We start from the raw sequence: 19,175 nt of genomic DNA on the forward strand, positions 1-19,175 counted from the left end.
ATTTCTTGCCTCATCCCTCCTTCTTTCTGTGCCCCAGGTTGATAGGAAAGGGCACCAGACGTGCCATCAGAGGAACTGGGGTGCAGCCCTGCCTACCCTTCCTACCTGCCATGCAACCTTGGACAAGTCATTTCTCCTCTGTGGGTCTCGGTTTCCCCTCTGGCCTAAGAGTATCTGGTCTGCCTTCCTCATGGGGAGGAATAAAAGTGCTTTGTAAACAGGAAGCACTACAGAGTGCTATCAGGGAACCCACTCGGCTATTTTGGACTTTCTGCTATTTCCCTTCCTGCGCTTGAGAAATTAGCAGGCAGATTGTGAAAAACCAGCCCTGACTTTGTAATTACAAATGTGCACACGTCCCACTGAGCATCATTTTCAAAAGGCATATTAAGCAGCACAGACCGCAGGGGGGACCCATGTAAACAGGCCTCCTCAGATCCTGGCAGAAAGGGCCCGGAGAACGCGGTGGTCCCCAGGAGCGGCTGGCTGTTCCTGCAACCCCAGCCCCGCCTTGCAGCCCTAGCAGCTGTATGTTTATCTCCCGCGAGCAGGGTTCTGGTCCACGGAGAGGGGGTGGGACCCTGGTACTCTGCAGGATTCATGCTGCTCCAAGTCCACACCATGCCTTCCAGATTCAAATCCCCCAGACTAGAAGCTTTCCAGGAGCTCGCCCTCAGAAAACTCTCCCAAAGCCCCAGTGGCGCCCCTCTGCAGGACTGGTCATTTACCACTTTGTATCGTAAGTTTGCATGTCCAAGTGTCACTTCTCATACTAGACTGGGAGCTTTCGAGAGCAGAATGTGTTTTCTTCCTGTTTTCTCCCTCATGGAGCCCAGCATACAGTTGGCATTTGGTACATTTTGAATCGAGGAAGAAAGAGAGGCGGGGCAGAATTAAGGCTGCATTAAGTCTCTCATTTATGTTATCTCATGTGACTGTCATGCCAGCCCATGGGGAATGTTGCCTCTGCTTGGCCAGTTAGGACACTGATGCCCTGTGAGTTTATGTCACTGGCTGAAGACCACAGGGCTTGTTGTGATGTTGGGATTTGATGCCACATCTACTCAAAGTCCTTGCTGTTCCTTGCACTCTCTCGTCAAGCTGTCCAGAGGCACGAACGTAGGCTGTGAAGTGTGGGCAGCAAAGAGCCTTAACGAATGAAGCCAAGTGTCAGCTAAACCCAGGAGTCCTGCCCTGACACAAGGGCAGGGTCTTCTCAGATATCAAGGCACCATGGCTATGCTGGCTGGACCACCTCTGCTTTTTAGCAAGGATTTCGGGAGCTATCGCCATGTGCTCCCAGAGCCCGAGGGACCACAGGGATGCAGGACGTGAGGGCACACTGCGCTTGCCTGAGCTGCTGAGGGCCATGCTGGGCAGGCCTCTCCTCCCTCCCATGGTGACCTTCCACATGACTTGTTTCACAAGCCAGCTCTCCTGAATGGCTGAGGGGGTGAGAGGGTCTCATCAAAGGTGGGGACACTGCCTAGAATATCCAGGAAGCCGCCGAGAGTCAAGACACAGCACCACCACCTTGCTCCCACGGGAGGACGGAAAGGAGAATGTAATTCAACTTGGGGGTGGTTAATGGAAGGCTTCCCAGATGATGGGAGGGTGAAGATTAATTCTGAAGCGGGCATGGATGTTATTCAGGACGGGAAGGGCATTCAAGGCAGAGATGAGGTGAAAGACGGCATCGATCATTCACCCGACGGCAAACAGTTGGATCTGACTGCGGTAGAAATTGAAGGGAGCAGGGCTGGAGGAGAGGGGAGGGGCAGCGGGTAGCGGAGGCAGGGGAGCAGGCAGAGGCTGACTGTGACGGTCCTTGTGAGCCACGCTGAGGAGCTGGATCCCCCAGGCAGGGAGGTGTAAGGAGAGTTTTGAACAAGGAGTGGTGTGCTCAGAGGCAAGTTCTAGAAAGACCACTCTGGGAGTTGATAGGAGATGCTGGTCCCTGGGAGCCAGTCTTGGTTCTGTGGACAAAGGGTGTCCCTCTAATGAAGTGCTAATTGCAAACTGGTCAGTCACACTTTGGAATGCTCTGGGTCCCAAGACCCCAGGTCCAGCTATGCTCATATGAGTGTGGATGTTGACCAGGAAATGGGGCCAGCTCGTTTTCTCGGAAGGAAGCAGTCATTAAAATGCAATCCTAAGACATCAAGGACCCCTCGAGCTCTGTTTATTTTCGCGTGCTGATAAAATCCTCAGAAAGAGAAGCCAAGCCTTTCAGAGCCTGCCTGGATTGCCGCAGGTCTGCGAGAAGTCCGATTGGGAAGTGTGGGTGACGATTTCAGAGGGGATGGAATATGAGCCGGCCTGAGGAAGTGGGCACATGGGGGCGAAGGAGTTCTGAACACAACTGCACAGCTCAGGGTCCCCAGAGCTGCAGCTGCAGCCAGTGCAACTCCACCAGCATGGCAGAGAGTACCTACTGTGTGCAGAGACCTTTCAACATACAGGTGCGGAGCCAGGGAGCACTGGGAGAGAGGAAAGGGCCATTCTACAGTGCATGCCTTTTGGAAGGGATGACCAGCTCATCCTCTTAGTGGGGGTCAAACTGGGCTTCTCTACGTGCATTTATAATAAATTCTGCCCTGAAGTTCCCACTAAAGGAACCTACACATCAGATTCCCATCCCCCTTACCCATTTCTTGCTGGAACAAAAATTCCCAATAATTTAGGAGGTCATGCGGGGTAGGCAGCCTCTGAGATAGCCTCTCTGATCCCCGTTTCATGTATTCACACCTGTGTGCCGTCCCCTCCACACTGTACCAGAGTTGGTCTATGTGACCAGTTGCATCCAATGGAAGTGAAGGCATGTCACTTCCAAAGTAGGCTATAAAAGACACTTGGCGTCTCTCTCTGTCTTGGATCACTTGTTCTGGGGGAAGCAGCCACATCACAAGCAGTCCTGTAGAGAGCCGACATCAGGAGGAACAGAGCCTGCCAACAAAAGCCACCTGAGTGAGCCCAATCCAGCTTTTAAATGACTGCAGCCTCGGCTGACACTGTGACTGCAATTTCAAGAGAGAGCCTAATGTTCTCTCTCCAGAGAGCGAAGACACCTGGGTCTGAGTCTGCACCAACCTTATGATCTCGGTCAAGTTACATAACCTCAGTGATAGTATTTCCACCCCTAACGTGGAGGTAATAATGGTACCTACCTCAAAATGCTGTGATGAACAGATCAGTTAACAGGGGTAGTGCAATTAGCCCAGGGCCTAGTATTTACTAAGCGTTCAATAACCAGGACTAAACACCCTCACCGCGTTTCCAGCCCCTCCTCCCAGACTTTCTGTGGCTGCTTCTGCTGGAGACTCCTCCGTCTCTCCACCTGTCACCCTCACCCATCAGGCTTACTCAGGTGTCTCTTTTGCTCCACCCCCAGTTCCTCTAGGTAGATAATCACTCCCTCTTCGGGGCTCCTACCACGCATTGAAGATTGTCCTGTTTTTTTTTTTTTTAATCATATGTTATTGTCATTTTTCTGGGTCTGCAAGAGCATTTATATCCTCAGGGACACGCACATAGTAGGCATTCGGGAGAAACGCATTAACTGAACGGCCTTAGGTAAAAACGCCCAGGAGGGAAGGAAGGTTGCTCGTCTGCTGACTTGAATATTCGCTTGCAGCCTACGGCAGCTATAATTAGGGGGATGTCTTTCACTCTCATGTGTTCCTTTTACCACCACAGACAGCTCTTGCTATTTCATCCAGTTCCTTTTTGAATAATATCTTCGATTTGCTTTTATTTTATCTCTTCTCATAATTTCGTCTCCCCTTTCAACCTTATCTTTTAAATGGAGACAGCAAGTGCCCGTATAATTGAGACCGTAAATGCACACATAAATTAAAGCAGCTGACACAACTTCACTCCTTCAATTTGGGGTCTCAACCTGGCCCGGGTTAATCCGTTCGTGTGACGTCGATCAGAGGTGGATCCTTGTGCCGCCTCCCCCATACTTGCCCTAGATGCAGAGAACACGCCGTGGAGCCGCCACGCCACGTGGCTTCTTCACCGCAAGACAACCCTGCTTCTCAGAGAGGAAGTCGGAGCTGCAAGAGCTGTGGCCTCAAACGCAGGACCACAGCAAGTGGAATGCCAGGAGTCGCCCACCTTGGGCTTTGGCCCAGGCACCATCTCTAACTCACTGGGGACACAGGACACCTCGCCTGGCCTCCGTCATCCTCCATTTCTTTGTGTGCTTAGGGACAATGACACCACCCTCTTGGGATCTGTTCACCCAGTATTTCTTGGGTGCAGACTCTGCACCCTGCTCTGTGCGAGGTCCGGCATCTGCCTGGGCCAGGGGGACACTTCCCTGTGCTCCAAGGGCCTCTCAGCCTTGACAGGAGAAGGTCTGTCACCAGACCTTCTGCAAGGAGACAGTGGGGGCATTGACTAGAGGTCCAGAGGACACCAGAGAACAGGGAAGACGGACAGCCAGCCAAGGCAGGAGCCCTCAGGGAGTGTGTCAGGAGGTGGCGGTACCAGAGCTGAAGGCAGCCTGAAAGGAGAAGGAGGAGGAACAGGAAGGTGGATTCGCACGTATGCATCTGGCTGCGTGCGTGCAGGGCAGAGCTAGGGTACAAGACAACTGCGGTGTGGTGTCCCAAGTACATGAAGCAGGAGTGGGGAGGGAGAGAGGGAGCCCGAGAGCCTGGCACCAGCCAGAACACGTGACAAAGGTAACACAGATGAAAGTGCTTGGGGAACTCTGATGTGTGGGCCATCGTCTGTTCCAGAACACTTTCCTTTCCAGCTGCCCATTCTCACAAAAACATGCTGAAGCCAGCAATTTTTTTTAAAAAAAAGCAGTCATCCTTCCTACAGATTTGCAGAGGACAATGAATTACGTGAACATTCACGAGTTGTCATATAATCAAATGATTGGTGATTTTCTTTCTAATTTCCCTTTCTTCCCCCAGTTGTGTTTCTACTGATTTCATGTTTCAGGAACATAAACGCCACTTCTCTGTGTTTTTAGGAATAAATCGAGAGGCACCCATTTAATTCCATTATCCGAGAAACAAAATCACTCTCCCTCCATCTAGCCCTGCAATCCAATCACCTGCACAGGAGATGAGAAAGGAAATCGTTCTGTCTTTCTTTTGCTTTTTCCCTAACTAGTGGTATTTGAGAAAACTGAGTACGTTGTGCTTGGTATTCGGAGCCCAGGTCCTCAGACAGAGCTGGGGACTGAAATGGGAGAATGTTGGTTGGTTATAGAGGCAAGTATTTCACAGCACCCTTCAACCCCTATGAATGTCTTTGTAGATGAAATAATCCATTTTGTTGTGACACTACCTTAAATATTTCCATTCAGGTAAGACTCAGAGCATTGTAAATAGTCCCTTTTTATCACACATGTGAAAATTTCACTTTTCTTGTTGGGATTGTGAAAGCAGGATGCCTCACCCCAGTAACCCAGTACTGTTGGCTTGAGTCCTGGCTCTGTTCGTGGTATGACCTCCATCATAGACTCCTGGGTCAAGTGGGGACAGCTGGAGGCAGTAGAAAGAGCACTGGACTTGGAAGTGGACAGACTGGATTTGGACCACAACTCTGCTGTTTACTAGCTTTGACTTTAAGGCGATTTACTGAAATTTTCTGAGCCTTGGTTTCCTCATTTTGTCAAGTAGGGATAATAACCAGCCCACTGGATTACTGCAGTAAGTAAGAGATGGCACGTGGAAAGGTCTGAGAGAGCGCTCAGCACATGGGGATGCTACACACAGCCGCGTGGTTTCTACCCTGCCCAAAGATGCCCAGCCGGGGGGCACGTGGAGCTGACAGCCTGCCTCGCTTTTAAACCTGCTGGTCATTCATACAGGGTTCTTTTAAAAAATTTCATCCACCCAGAGAACTTGTGGATGGTTCACCCCCAGAGAGAGCTTCTTTGTAATTTACACGAAAGTGCAATGTGGAGAGAGGGGTCCCTGAATACAGGAGGTGAATCTCCACTCCACTCCATTGGTTTCTGCTCCACCATCCTCCTGCCAAAAACCATCCAGCCTCAGCTACAAATCTGTGCAAAAGCAGACTTCGCACCACGTCCTGAAACAGCCCAGCTCATCTTCAGATGTCTCTGTTAAAAAGTATTATCTTAGAGTTTCAGTTTTGCAAGATAAAAAGAGCTCTGGAGGTGGATGGTGGTAACGGTTACACAACATTTAAAAGTGCTTAAGTTGGTAAATTTTAAATTATGTGTATTTTATCACAATTTAAAATAATAATTTTCAAAATATTCAACTATTTAAAAAAAGAGTCTAGCTCCCTTTGGTGCTAAGAGGAAATAAACTGATACTTGGCATGGCAGGGGAGTGGGGACTTGCCCTCTGATAGTCAGAAATGAGTACCTATGTGGGGAAAAAGTATTTTCTTATGTTTGAGCTGAAATCTGTTTTCATGTAACTTTTCTCCATGGTGGTCTTTGGGGCGCTAAAGAATAAATGAATCAGTAAATATCGTGGGCTCACTGGGCTAATTTAGTGTACTGTTTAGGTTAGGTTAGGCTGTATTATGCTGCAGAAAAAAAACCTTTGGGGCTTAACACAGCAAAAATATACTTCTATCCCGCACTGTGAGTCTATGATGTGTGTGTGTGGTGCAGAGGTGGGGGGACCTATGCAAGACCCACACGCAGGGAGTTTTCACTCTGTGGGCCACTGTTCCCAGTCGTGGCCATGGGGGAGAGCCTGGGGAGTCCTGCACGGGCCTTTCCCTGCTGCAGCCAGCAAGGGGCACCTTTCCCTCCAGTGGACTTTTCCTTGGCAAGTCACGTGACCTTGCCACTTACAAGGGGTCCAGGAAATGTCGGGGACCAGATGGCTGCTCCAGGGAGCACTGCCGTCTCTGTGACTGATAACTGTGGGCTGATCTGGCTGGGATCTTAGACAAGGTGCTGTCCTCAGGCTCTGGTGCCGGCCTGGGTCCTGCAGGCAACCCCCATTCCCATTGCCAGGACTCAGTTTTCCCATCAGAGAACAAAGCTATTAACTACCACCTTGGCTATAGATGGGGGATAGAGCTACACCCCATGGTTCTCTAACATGTGCCCCCGTGGGCTTGAGGCATTTGAAAGCACAGCTGGGAAAGACCCCAAAGAATATGGGAACGTGTGAAAAACAGAAATCTGTCCAAGAAGCCAGGGCCCTTTTTCAAATGTTTGGCCCTAGATCCCTCCGAAGCAAATTATGAGTATGAAGAGAGGCCGCATTTCCGTTCCTATTTTACCCCAGCCTGTGACGCCTACAGCCTACAGAATCGCCCCACTTTTAATGGTGCCTGGGGTGGAAGGAAAGGCCTGGTCTGTGGCCACAGAGAGAACTTTTGTCTCCAGGGGTGTCTGACCTGCCTCCATCTTGAGGGTTACTATAACTTTTTTAATTAAGGCAAAGTGTGTAGGGAGTTTGCTCTTTTGATGTGGCAGCTGTAGCCGGAAAACAGGCCTATGTATAAGACTTTACTGCCTGCCGGTGGCCCAGCAGCCTGCCACCCACATATCAGAGCCCACACCCCATAAACAGCCCAGATCATGTTTCTTTAGAACAGGCCGTGTGAGATGGGCCTGGGACCACCATGACATGGAAGGACCACCTGTGCTGACAGTCTCATGGGGCCTGGACCACCCAAGGGTCCCCCCCAAAATGGGGGTAGTGTTTTGAGGTGGCAGAGGAGTGCATAAGGTGACCTCTAGAGACCCGTGACTAAGTGTTTATTCTTGACCTTGATGTTCTACAAGACCCAGGCAAGAACCACGTGAGGAGGGGCGCGGAGCCAGAACAATCCTTCAGGATCATCCCATCAGAGCACACGTTTCTGGCCCTGCTCAACGGGGGGAGGGGAGGGGGGCTCCTTCGGGCATCTTTACATCCCAGAATCACACACGCAGTAGGCCGGTAACTTAGACGTGAACAGAACTGACAGCTGTATCTTTGGGGAGAGTGATGAATAGAGTGAATTTTGAGCATGTTGTTCTATTATATTCAATACCCGTTTAGGAGCCCCTACTACGTCCCAGGTATTTGTCCTAGGCACTGACAATTCCTCAGTAAATAGTGACCCTGCCCAACGAGAGCTCATATTCTGGCGGATCTGAAGTTTATGGCAGCCAGTGGAATGCCGCCAGGTCACACAGTTAACCAGTGGCAGACCTGAGACAACAACGGGTTTGCCAGCTCCCATGAGAGCAGTGCTTCTCAAGCCTTCCCATTAAAGAGACCCCCATGGGGTATCTGGAGGCAGACCCCAAAGCAGCCAAATGCATTTCTTTGACTTTCCAATGCTTTACTTTAAAAATTCATACAAATGGTGATGTCTATGCCGTTTCATATCCATATTTGTTTTACTATAAAGTAATGGTGTAGGTTATTTAGTATACACATGTGTATATATAGATAGATAGATAGATAGATAGATTTTTTTTTTTTTTTTTTTTTTAAGTTTCCACCTTGTTGATCCTGCATCTCTGTATTTCCCTTGGCACACAAACGTACACTCCTGGGGATCCACAGGGAGAGAAGTACATTTCCAGCTCACGTGGACTCTTCTAACTGTCTACAGGCCTTATGACCTGGCTCCTCTTTGCTTTTGTTTTTAAAATGAATTGCATCATAAGCAAAGTTTAAAACACATGACACACTGGGGAAAAAAGTTTTGCAAATTATATTGCCTTGATCTCCCAAATATATACCCTACATATCAATGAAGAAAAAAGACCACCAGCTCAATACCATCTATAACCATTTACATAGAAAGATATACAAATGGCTGTTAAACATAGAAGACTATGCTTAGCCTAATTCATAAGTGAAAGTTGCAGAAATGGTTGTGTTTACCCACTCCCGCTGTTGGGATGCAGAATGGCTCAGGCCCTGTGGAGGGCAATTTGGAAATATTATAGAGCAAGCACATTCATGAACAAGATTTTTGTATTAGGTCAACCACTTCCTTCTGAGTGCCAGTTATATTTTTAGCACTGGCTAGAGACTTTATGAGAATAATGAGGTGTACACACAGAGCCTGACCCCGAGGAGCTTGTGACCCTGCTTAGAGGCACTGGAGATAGGACATAGTAAAAATAACAATATTTTAACTCTTGTTTATCAAGAACTTCCACATGTAATAGGTCATCGAGCATCACAGAAATCCTGCAAGGTAAGTATTTTTCAGTACAGAAAACTGAAGTAGAGCATAATTTTCCCAAGGCCACAATAAGGTAATCCCGGAGCTAAACAATCCCAGAGCTAAAGTAACCCCCGAGCTAGAGGAAGATTCTGAGATCCCCATGTTCTTTCCACTGGGCGAAGTAGCCGGCCCAAAGGACGACATGGCCACCAGCAGTACCCAGTGTGCGGAGTGTCCTGAGACATGGTAGCGAAGGTGAACCCGCGTAGGGGCATGTTAAGAGATGGCATTTGCGTTGCTCTAACCTGAATCTGAGGTTTCTCTCTATTACTTGCTTATTACGGGTATGACCCTAGATGAGTTGCAAAACCTCTCTGAGGCCTAGAACTTTCCTCCATAACGTGCAGGTGATAATAAGATTTTTGTGGGGATTAACTGAGAACATGTTTTAAGGTACTTCACCTATTGCCTGCCACGCCGTTTGCACTCAATAAATAGGGTAATGGAGGAGGAGCTAGTGGTGGTGATTAGAGGCTTCATGACCGGGGCAGACCTGGATGGAATTCAAGTTTGTGGCACACACGTGAGCTTGTGCATCGGGAACGAGAGGCTCTTCTCTGAGTTCAGTCCCTGATGTTACTTAAACACAACCCAAGAATGAACCATTCTGTCACCCTCAGCAATGTTTTAGGAAGGTCATGGCAGTTGGTCCATGAGATCAAGGAATCACAGTGTTTCCAAGCTGGGAGGACCAAGGTTCTCAGTGCTAGTCTGGTCAGACCCCTGCTTGTCACAGATGGAGAACGTGAGACTTCGCCCCGAGCGGCATCGTCTCCCCCAGCCAGCCCTTGGCCCCCTTCCTCCAGCTCATCCCAGGACCCACGGGCTGCAGACGGCCTTGGCCTTGATGCTGGAGGAACAGCTCCGCATTTGGGAAGCTGATTCTCCTTTACCCTCAGGTACCCCAGAGCCCAGCAATTGAGCTACTTAGAGGGGAAGTCACATTATTGTTAGGAGAAAGGGGGAAATATCTTTCTTTATGACTTCCCACGGAGGGTTAAGCGCTAACGCGGATTCGAGAGGTTTCTGGTGGAGTCCCCAGAATTGCACTATATCCCTGAACCTCTGCCTCGAAGTGACCTTTTAACATCCAGAATGATCCCTGAAAGCTCTTTTCTCCTCCCTGTCTCGGCTGCCAAATTGACTCCCCAAGTCTGCCCTCCGCGTAAAAACACAATGAAACCTTATACAATCAGGAATGTATTCAAGGCTCGTAATAAGTAATTGCCCTATGACCAGCGCTTTGGATCCCCCGGCACACCCTCAGTGGGCCTTTCTCTTTAACAGAACAAGTAAAAGGAACAGATGCAGGGCCTTCCGTGCCAACACCGCAGCGGCCTCGTGCGGGCCTGACAAGGGTCCCTGGGGAAGCATCATTCCCGCGCTAACAAACACACATGGTGAACAGCGGCACAGCATCCGCCCCAGAACGCTGCTCTGGGGACACCAACGCACCTTTGGCAAGTGGCAACACTTCCTTCCTGTGTGTTCCTGACCTGTCCTCCTCCTTTGCTGATGGGGGAGCAGGTCCACAGAAAAAGCAACACGGTCCGAGTGGAATTCCGATATTCCATGACCAACTTCTCTTTCCACTTACACCCCCTTTGATATCTTTTATCTCTGTCCCATTTCTGCCCCCCCACCCCATCTGCCTGCTTCTTCCTCTCTCTCACCATCGTTAGACTGTAAGCTCTTCCCAGGTGAGGTCCACACCTGATCATACTCGGGACCCTGGCATAACACCTGGACACACTAGGAACCCAGTAAACGTCGGTCAGATCAATACATGAAACGAAAAGCACGGTGTTGTTGAAAAATAGGAAACGGAAGTCCACCTTACCAGATGCTGGGATATTCTTTTCGCGATCAATTTCGCTGCGTTTTGCAGATTTCGAGGTCTTTGCTTCTATTCCTCAAGTGGTCGGTGACAATGTCCGCCAGCCTGGCTCTTCCACGTGGAGTCCTGTGAGACAGAGTGCAAGGCATTTCTGAATCTGCCGTTAACAGCACGTAATGATTGTGGGAGGACACATGTTGGCTCTGCCCACCCAGTGCACAGCCCCCTTCTGCTCAGAGCGCCTCTGTTTTCCTCTCTGAGGCTGGCCCCCTGCCCCTCACATGCAGGTCTGGAAGCACCTGACCTCTGGCCAGCGTGGGCCCAGCCCCAGGGCAGCCAATCAGACTCTCTCTCCCAGGCATCTACATCCCCTTGCTAGTGATGAAAGGGCAGGAACTGGTGAGCCTTCAGTGGCACTTGGAGGAGACTGGCCTGAAGTCCCTTCTGGCTCCACACTGGAGCGGCCTCATCCCTACTCTTTGCAAGATCTGGTACATCACCATTTCCCTCTATTCTGTCTACTAACCCCTCCCCTTCCAGTAAGTCCCCTTTTATATTTAGGTCGGCTGGGGCGGTTTCTGTTGCTTGGAACCCCAGCACTCTAATCGGGTTTTCTCAACCTCGACACGATGGACATTTGGGACTGGGTACTTCTTTGCTGTAGGCATCTTGTTGGGAGCCAATGTGGCAGAGATCCAGTGAATGGTGGGTCACCTCGGTCTCCTAACGCAGCCTACTCTACCCTGGGTTTCTCAGCCTCAGCACTACTGATATTTCAGGCTGGATCGCTCTCTGTTATGGGCACTGTCCTGGGCACTGTAGGGTGTTTATCAGTATCCCTGGCCTCTAGCCACCAGATGCCAATGGCAGCCCCCTGGTTGTGACACATGTCTCCAAATACAGCAATATTGTCCCTGGGAGGTAAAACCACTGCTGTAAACTGATTTAGTGGTTGAGAACCAGTTTGATGAGGCATTGAATCAGAACTCAGAGGGTCTGGGATTTATCTGGCCCTGAGCCCCTTGCGCTGTCCTCCTCCCAGGTCCACAGCCCAGCACCAGCACAAGCTTGAAGAAATCCAAAGAGCTGCACAAAAGATGACGTTGGAAGATACGTTACCACCTCACAGTGGGTCTTTACTTGTCAAAGAAGTTAAAACCTGCTCCTTGGCCAGCTGGCTGAATTTGATGATAACTAAAGAAAGTGAACAAATATGCTGACCAGTGGAGTCTGAAGTATCGACATTTCACTTATCATATTGGGTGGCATTCTACAGACAACAGAGAAATTGTTCTTGCAGGGACAGACCTGTCTTTCTTCCATCAAGTGCTCTTTTTGCTATAATGACTAGCATGGCCGGGGTGGGAGGCAAAACAAGGTGAAATTATAAACCTTGGAGATATGGAGGCTCAGAAGCTGCCCTTTCAAACAAAACCAAGCTCCGACCCTTTCTCACACTTCAAATTGAAACCTCTTTGAGCTTTGATAAAACGTCAACTGACATTTTGTTCCTCCCTTCTCAGGCAAGGTCTGCTCACCTCCATGCTTTCTGAGACCACTAGAGCACAGGTCTGCCAAGGACAGCCTGGCCGGTCCAGATCCAAACAGGTAACACTTAGTATGCTGATCGTTGAGCTCCGTGCTTTACCAGCACTGGACGGACAGCTCAGGCTAATGTGGGGGACAAGATTTAGGGTAAACTGGGAGTCCGGAGACTGGAGAAGGCTTCCAGCTCCACCACTCACATGAAGCTTGGGAACCCTTTTTTCCTGCCTTGGTATCCATTTCCCCACTTACGAACTGGAGCTGGAATAGATCGGTGAGTCACAAGCTTAGTGCGGTTTCTCTTTGTTAATCTGAACCCACCCCCAAGAACAGACCCTTGGCCACACTCCCATAGACACATCATTTCATAAAATGTATGAAGGTTCCCGGAGTCCTCCACAGCCATGAAGTCCAGTCTGAGGCCATCAGACCAGATGGTCCTTAAGGAGCCAGCCCTTTCCTGACCCTGCTTTGCAGTAGCCCAAGCCCATGGTTAGTTTCATGCTAAGACAGACATGAATTCTAAACACATCTGGCTTGGAATCCCAGCTCCTTCTCTCATCAGCTGTGAGATACTGAGCAAGTTTTCTAAACTTTCTGAGTCTATTTTCTTTGTTTACAAAACAGTGAGATAATATCCCCCAGTAGTTAGTTCTAAGCATTAACTACGTATTATATGACACCTAGAAAATGCTCGATTCATTTTTGCTTTCCAATCCTCTCCCTCTTCCTCCCTTGGCCCCTTATTGGTATTAAGTTCCTCTTAAAACAGGAGCAGAAAAGCAGTTCATCAGATTATTTTGGTATCTGGGCAGGTCTGGGGGAAGGCATGATTATGTATCAATTGTTTACAGAGAAAAGAACTCCACAGTGGTCCCCCCAGAGATGAGTTGAGATCGTAGGAAGCAACTCTTTATAGGCTGTGTGGCCTTAGTTAATTGGCTTCACCTCTCTGAGCCTCCCATCTGTAAACAAGGATGAGGATAACACCTCCTTGATTACCATCCACTCCACTCAGAGAATCTCTCCTGGATGCCAGGCACCGTACTGAGCACTTCACATAGAGCCCATCATGAACGTCAGGTCTATTGGAAAATGACGTGAAATAAAGTACTTGGAAGGGCTTTATAAACAGTGAAACATGAGGCAGACACTTCATTTTCACCATGATCAGGGAGTCTCAAAAGCTTGTTTTCTATTGTGAAAATAGGAGTGGCTTTTCCAACCAGAAGTTCAAGCACATAGAGCAGAAAGTGACAAGTGACGTGGAGTTAGGGCCGTCTCAAAAACAAAAGGTGAGCGCCAGTTGTAAGCTTCTTTCCTGGAACCTTGGTGAGAAATACAAGGAGGACAGAAGGCAATGGGATTTCTTTTCCTGTGTGTTTCACATAACATACGTCTCTCCTCACTGAAGCTCCAATTCACCCATTTCTCATTTAGCACTTGATGTATTGGCTGCTGCAGCAAATGCCAGGTGAAATGGTAAATCTAGTAATAAAATATCTAAATGATTTATAAATATGGTTTAGAGAGGCTTGGGTAGGTAAGGTGGCACACCGCTAGTCTAACGAAATCCCTGTGCTTCAGAAACCCTCCCCTAGACACCTACATCCAACGCACAGAGCTTTTTGTCTCTATTGAGCGGAGCTAACAACTCCAACGTGTGCAAATACAGATTTAACAGGCAAACGTGCAGCCAAGCCCAGGACTGTAAGTGTTTGAAAAGGCAGATCTGTTTGATGAGCAAATAATGCGTCATCAATAAAGACTTGTTGAGATGAAATGAACGAGAGCAGCTGTTGCTGAACATCTAGTCTGGGGTAGAGAGGATGCAAACTGAAGGAGGAAAAGACAGTGTGGGTGGGGGTGGGAATGGGATGGGGGAGGCCTAAGCAGCATGTTTTAGAAAGATCACGCTGGTGTTCTTGACCAATGTGGGCCGCGTGGACTGAGTGGGGTAGGCTGTACTAGAAGAAGGCCCTACCTGGAGGCACCCGGTGTCTTATTACCAAGGAAAGAAAGATGATCAGGAAATGCCAAGAGAGCAAGGCCAGGCTTTGCAGAAATTAACATCTTAATTCATTTAATATGATATCTCTTTAATATGATATCTCTTACATATAAGAGATATCTCTTATATCTCTTATATTAAGATCATCTTAATTCATTTAATATGATATCTCTTATATATTTAATATGATATCTCTTATATCTCTTATAAAATTGTATCATTTTATATCTTATAAAATGATACAATTGAACTTACTTACAAAACAGAAATAGACTCACAGACATAGAAAGCAAATTTATGGTTACCAAAGGGGAAAGGGGAGGGGAGGAGTAAATGAGGAGTTTGGGGTTAGCAGGTACACACTACTATATATAAAACAGATAAACAATAAGGACCTACTGTATAGCACAGGGAACTATACTCAATATCTTGTAATACTCTATAATAGAAAAGAATCAAAAAAGAATATATATATGTATATATAACTGAATCACTTTGCTGTACAGCTGAAACTAAGACACATTGTAAATCAACTATGCTTCAAAAAAAAATTTTTTTTAAATAAAGTCTGGGAAAGAGCTGAAAAAAAATCTTAATTCACAACAGCCAAAAGGTGGAAGCAAGCTAGGTGTCTGTGGATGGATGAATGGATAAACAAATAAAAGGCGGTATAGCCACACACTGGACTATTATTCAGCCCTAAAAACGAAGGAAATTCTGACTCACGCTACAACATGAGTGACCCTTGAAAACAGTGCTAAGTGAAATAAGTCAGTTACAAAAGGCCATTTATTATATGATTCTACTTATATGAGGTACTTAGAATCATCAAATTCAGAGAGACAGAAAGTAGAATGGTGGTTACCAGGGCCTGGGGGTGGAAGAAATAAGGAGTTATTGTTCAATGGAGACAGAGTTTCAGCTTAGGAAAACGAAAAATTTCTGTGGATGGATGGTGGTGATGGTTGCACAACACTGGGAATATACTTATGCCACTAAACTGTACAATTTAAATGGTTAAAACGGTAAATTTTATGTTATGAACGTTCTCCCACAATAAAAAAATTAACATCTTTTAGTATTTGTCCCGTTCGGACTTGGATTTCAGTTGCCAGCATTTCAAGCTCCACCAATAGATGATGAATAATTTGATGTCAAGAACTGGATCTGACTTATCTATGAATCCCCCACTGCATCTAATACAGTGGTCCTCAAAATGTAGTCTGTGGGCCACTGGGGGTCTCCGGGACCCTTTCAGGATGTCCACAAAGTCAAATGCTTTTCATAATGTTACTAAGCCATGATTTGCTGTTTGCTATGATGGTGTTACAGTTTGCACTGATGCTACAAAAGTAATGGTGGGTAAAATTTCTGGTGCCTTCACGAACCAAGGCAGCGGCACCAAACTGGACCAGTAGTCATGTTATTCTGATGCACTCACAATTAAAAAAGAAATTGTGCTTATGAATGTCCTTGATGAAACAGTACAAATTATTAATATAATTAAAGCTCAACCCTTGAACATACATATTTTTAACACTTTGTGTGACCAAACGGGAAGTCTTTAAAAAGCACATCTGTTACATACTGAAGTACAGTGCCCACGTCAAGGAAAAGCACTTGTGTGTCAAGTATGTATGTGTGTCAAGCAGAAATAGCCGCTTTTTCTTCACGGAACATCATTCTTACTTGAAAGTACTACTGACAGACAAACAAAGGTTATTCAGATGGGGGTATCTGGCAGACATTTCCTCAAAAATGAATGAAGCAAGCCTGTCACTTCAAGGAAAACAACTGACCATGTGGTCGCCAAATCTAAAATCCAAGCTGCTGAATGAAACTTAGGAATTTGGACAACGCATCTCCACCACTGTGAGCTCAAGCGTTTCCAAATACTTAACGGCTTACCAATACATCATACTCCAAAATCACATGTAGGTAAAAGATCTATTGAAAGCCCAAGACAGATCAATGAATTTTAACGTAGCCAGGTACCAAAAGTTCACTAATATGGTTTCAGATTCCACATCACAACTAAACTTTAAGAAACTTCCACTTGTTGAGTTTTGGTGTAGGATCAAAGAAGACTACCCACAATTATCTGAAAAGGCTCTTCTCTTTTCCAACTACAACCCTGACTGAGGCACGATTTTCTCCCCGTACTTCAACCAAAGCAACATATCACAACAGACTGACGCAGAAGCAGATACAAGGATACTTTGTCTTATTGCATTTGGCAGATACTGCATTTTTTATAAATTGAAGGTTTGCGGCAACCCTGCATTGTCAAATGATGGTTAGCATTTTTGGGCAATAAAGTATTTTTTAATTAAGGTACGCAAATTGGTTTTTTAGACATAGTGCTATTGCACACTTAATAGACTACAGTATAATGTAAATATTAACCTTTATATGCACTGGGAAACCAAAAAATATGTGTTACTCGCTCTATTGCAAAATTTGCTTTATTGCAGTGGTCTGGAACCAAACCCACAATATCTCCAAGGTAAGCCAGTATAAGAATCCAGCTGTCTTCTATTAAGCCAAATATCAAAGAGATTTACAAAGGCATCAATGCCATTCTTTTTTTAAAAAAAAAAATTATTTATTTATTTTTGGCTGCGTTGGGTCTTCGTTGCTGCGCATGAGCTTTCTCTAGTTGCGGTGAGCGGGCTCTACTCTTCATTGCGGTGCATGGGCTTCTCATTGTGGTGGCTTCTCTTTGTTGCAGAGCACAGACTCTAGGTGCGTGGGCTGCAGTAGTTGTGGCTCGTGGGCTCTAGAGTGCGGGCTCAGTAGTTGTGGCGCACGGGCTTAGTTGCTCCGTGGCGTGTGGGATCTTCCCGGACCAGGGCTCGAACCTGCATCCCCTGCATTGGCAGGTGGATTCTTAACCACTGTGCCGCCAGGGAAGCCCATCAATGCCATTCTTCTCACTAATTTTTTTTTATGTTTTGGAAAATAGTTGCTTTTAAGAAAAAATATTTATGTTAACATGCGATAGTTTTTTTTTATTGCTATTGTTAAATGTATTCTTAGATAAGTATTATTAACACTTCTCAGTATTCATTTTCCATATCAATAGATATAACCTACATAAGCAAAAGCTCTTTGGGTTCCTTGGTAATTTTCAGGAATGAAAATGGATTCTGAGATCCAAAAGTTTGAGATCCTCTGGTCTAACACAAAGTCTTTAATAAACGTCTTAGTAAGAAAATAAATGAATGAATGCACAAATGAATGAATGAATGAGGATGCTGCTGGCAAGAAAATATGGTTATGAGCAGTGTAAAGGAAAGAGGTGGGTTGATGACCCTTCCAAAGGGTCAACCAAGGTAGGAGAGTTAGTTGTTCTTGATTGGAGCATTTCACAGGTGGAAAAAATTTTCAAACCATTCTAGGAACCCACATAGAATGGCCAACTTTTTATTTGGTCAAGTAAAAACATTTGGAAAAATACCTACAGTTTACCATCACCATTATTTTGTAAAAGTCAAGGCATTTCAACAGGAAAAAAAAAAAAGGAAGGATATAATCTTGGTATAAAGGGCAGTCTCTATATTGAATAAATTGAGCTTTTTTGGAAGCTCACCTTCTGGTCCTTGATTCTCCTGCTTTGCTCTGGACCAGTGGACACCTTTCCCTGCACCAGACTTTGTAAGCATCAACCTAGAGCAGGGGTTGGTACAATTTTTTTATAAAGGGCCAGAGAGGAAAGATTTTAGGTTTTGCAGGCCATTACATTCTCTGCTACTGCTGCTCAACTCTACTGTTACAGCATGAAAGCAGCCACAGACAGCACAGAAATGAATAAGCACGGCTGTGTGCCAATGCAATTTTATTTACAGAACCCATGGTGGCCACATTTGGCTCACTGGCTGTTGCTTGCTGACCCTGATCTAGAGAGCTGGATAGCGATGTGTGGGAGACTAGCGCGAGGCCATTCCTGCCTGGTCACCACGGACTTTAGAATTGTCAAGATGACCAACATTACCATTTCCCTGACCAGCAGACCAGGAAAATCTGCTCAAAAAGCTGGCTGTCCTGCAGGGATACACTGAGCCTGCCCTTTCCGGCATCTGAGCAGTAGGGGGGTTGACAACGTCATCAAACCTCCCCTGGAAGAGCAGTATTGGAAGCACAGTGACACAGCCCACCACACTGGCATCCGGGGACAGTAGCCAAGTAAAGAAATGGAAGAAAGGCAGGTGAGATGGCCTGCCCACAGTGACACAGGAAGGGAGGTCAGTGACAGACTGGCACTTGAACCAGAGCTCTACCGCAGGTCACCATAGTTCTAGCAAGGGGCACTTTCATCTTGCTCCACAGTGTGGGAAACAAACAATCTTAGCTTGATGTAGAGGTGTGTTTAAATGCCCTAATCTCCAGAAAACCCCAAATCCTTTCTTTCAGAATAAAGGGACGCAGTTTTAGAAAGGAATCTCCGTTGCCCACCTTCTCCCTTCCAAGATATCAAGATTTGCCAGGCAGCCCTCTGCCAGCCATGGGCACATCCTCCCCCCTCCCAGCTGCCGATCTGCCCATCAGATTAGGGGTGTGCGCATATGGTGGCAAAGGCAGGCAGAATGA

The 19,175-nt window shown here is 46.8% G+C and overlaps 1 protein-coding gene across 1 annotated transcript in view; it reads right to left on the reverse strand.

The window, feature by feature from the left end:
- RPS24 (ribosomal protein S24) overlaps positions 1 to 19,175 on the reverse strand; it is a 700,934-nt gene that overhangs the window by 257,336 nt on the left and 424,423 nt on the right. Inside the window, exon 8 of the transcript XR_012326569.1 lies at positions 11,033 to 11,155. The gene's annotated coding sequence lies outside the window, so the exon portion shown is untranslated. The remainder of the gene's footprint in view (positions 1 to 11,032; positions 11,156 to 19,175) is intronic.

The sequence above is a fragment of the Tursiops truncatus genome, chromosome 16 (genome assembly GCF_011762595.2).
Source record: "Tursiops truncatus isolate mTurTru1 chromosome 16, mTurTru1.mat.Y, whole genome shotgun sequence".
NCBI lineage: Eukaryota > Metazoa > Chordata > Mammalia > Artiodactyla > Delphinidae > Tursiops > Tursiops truncatus.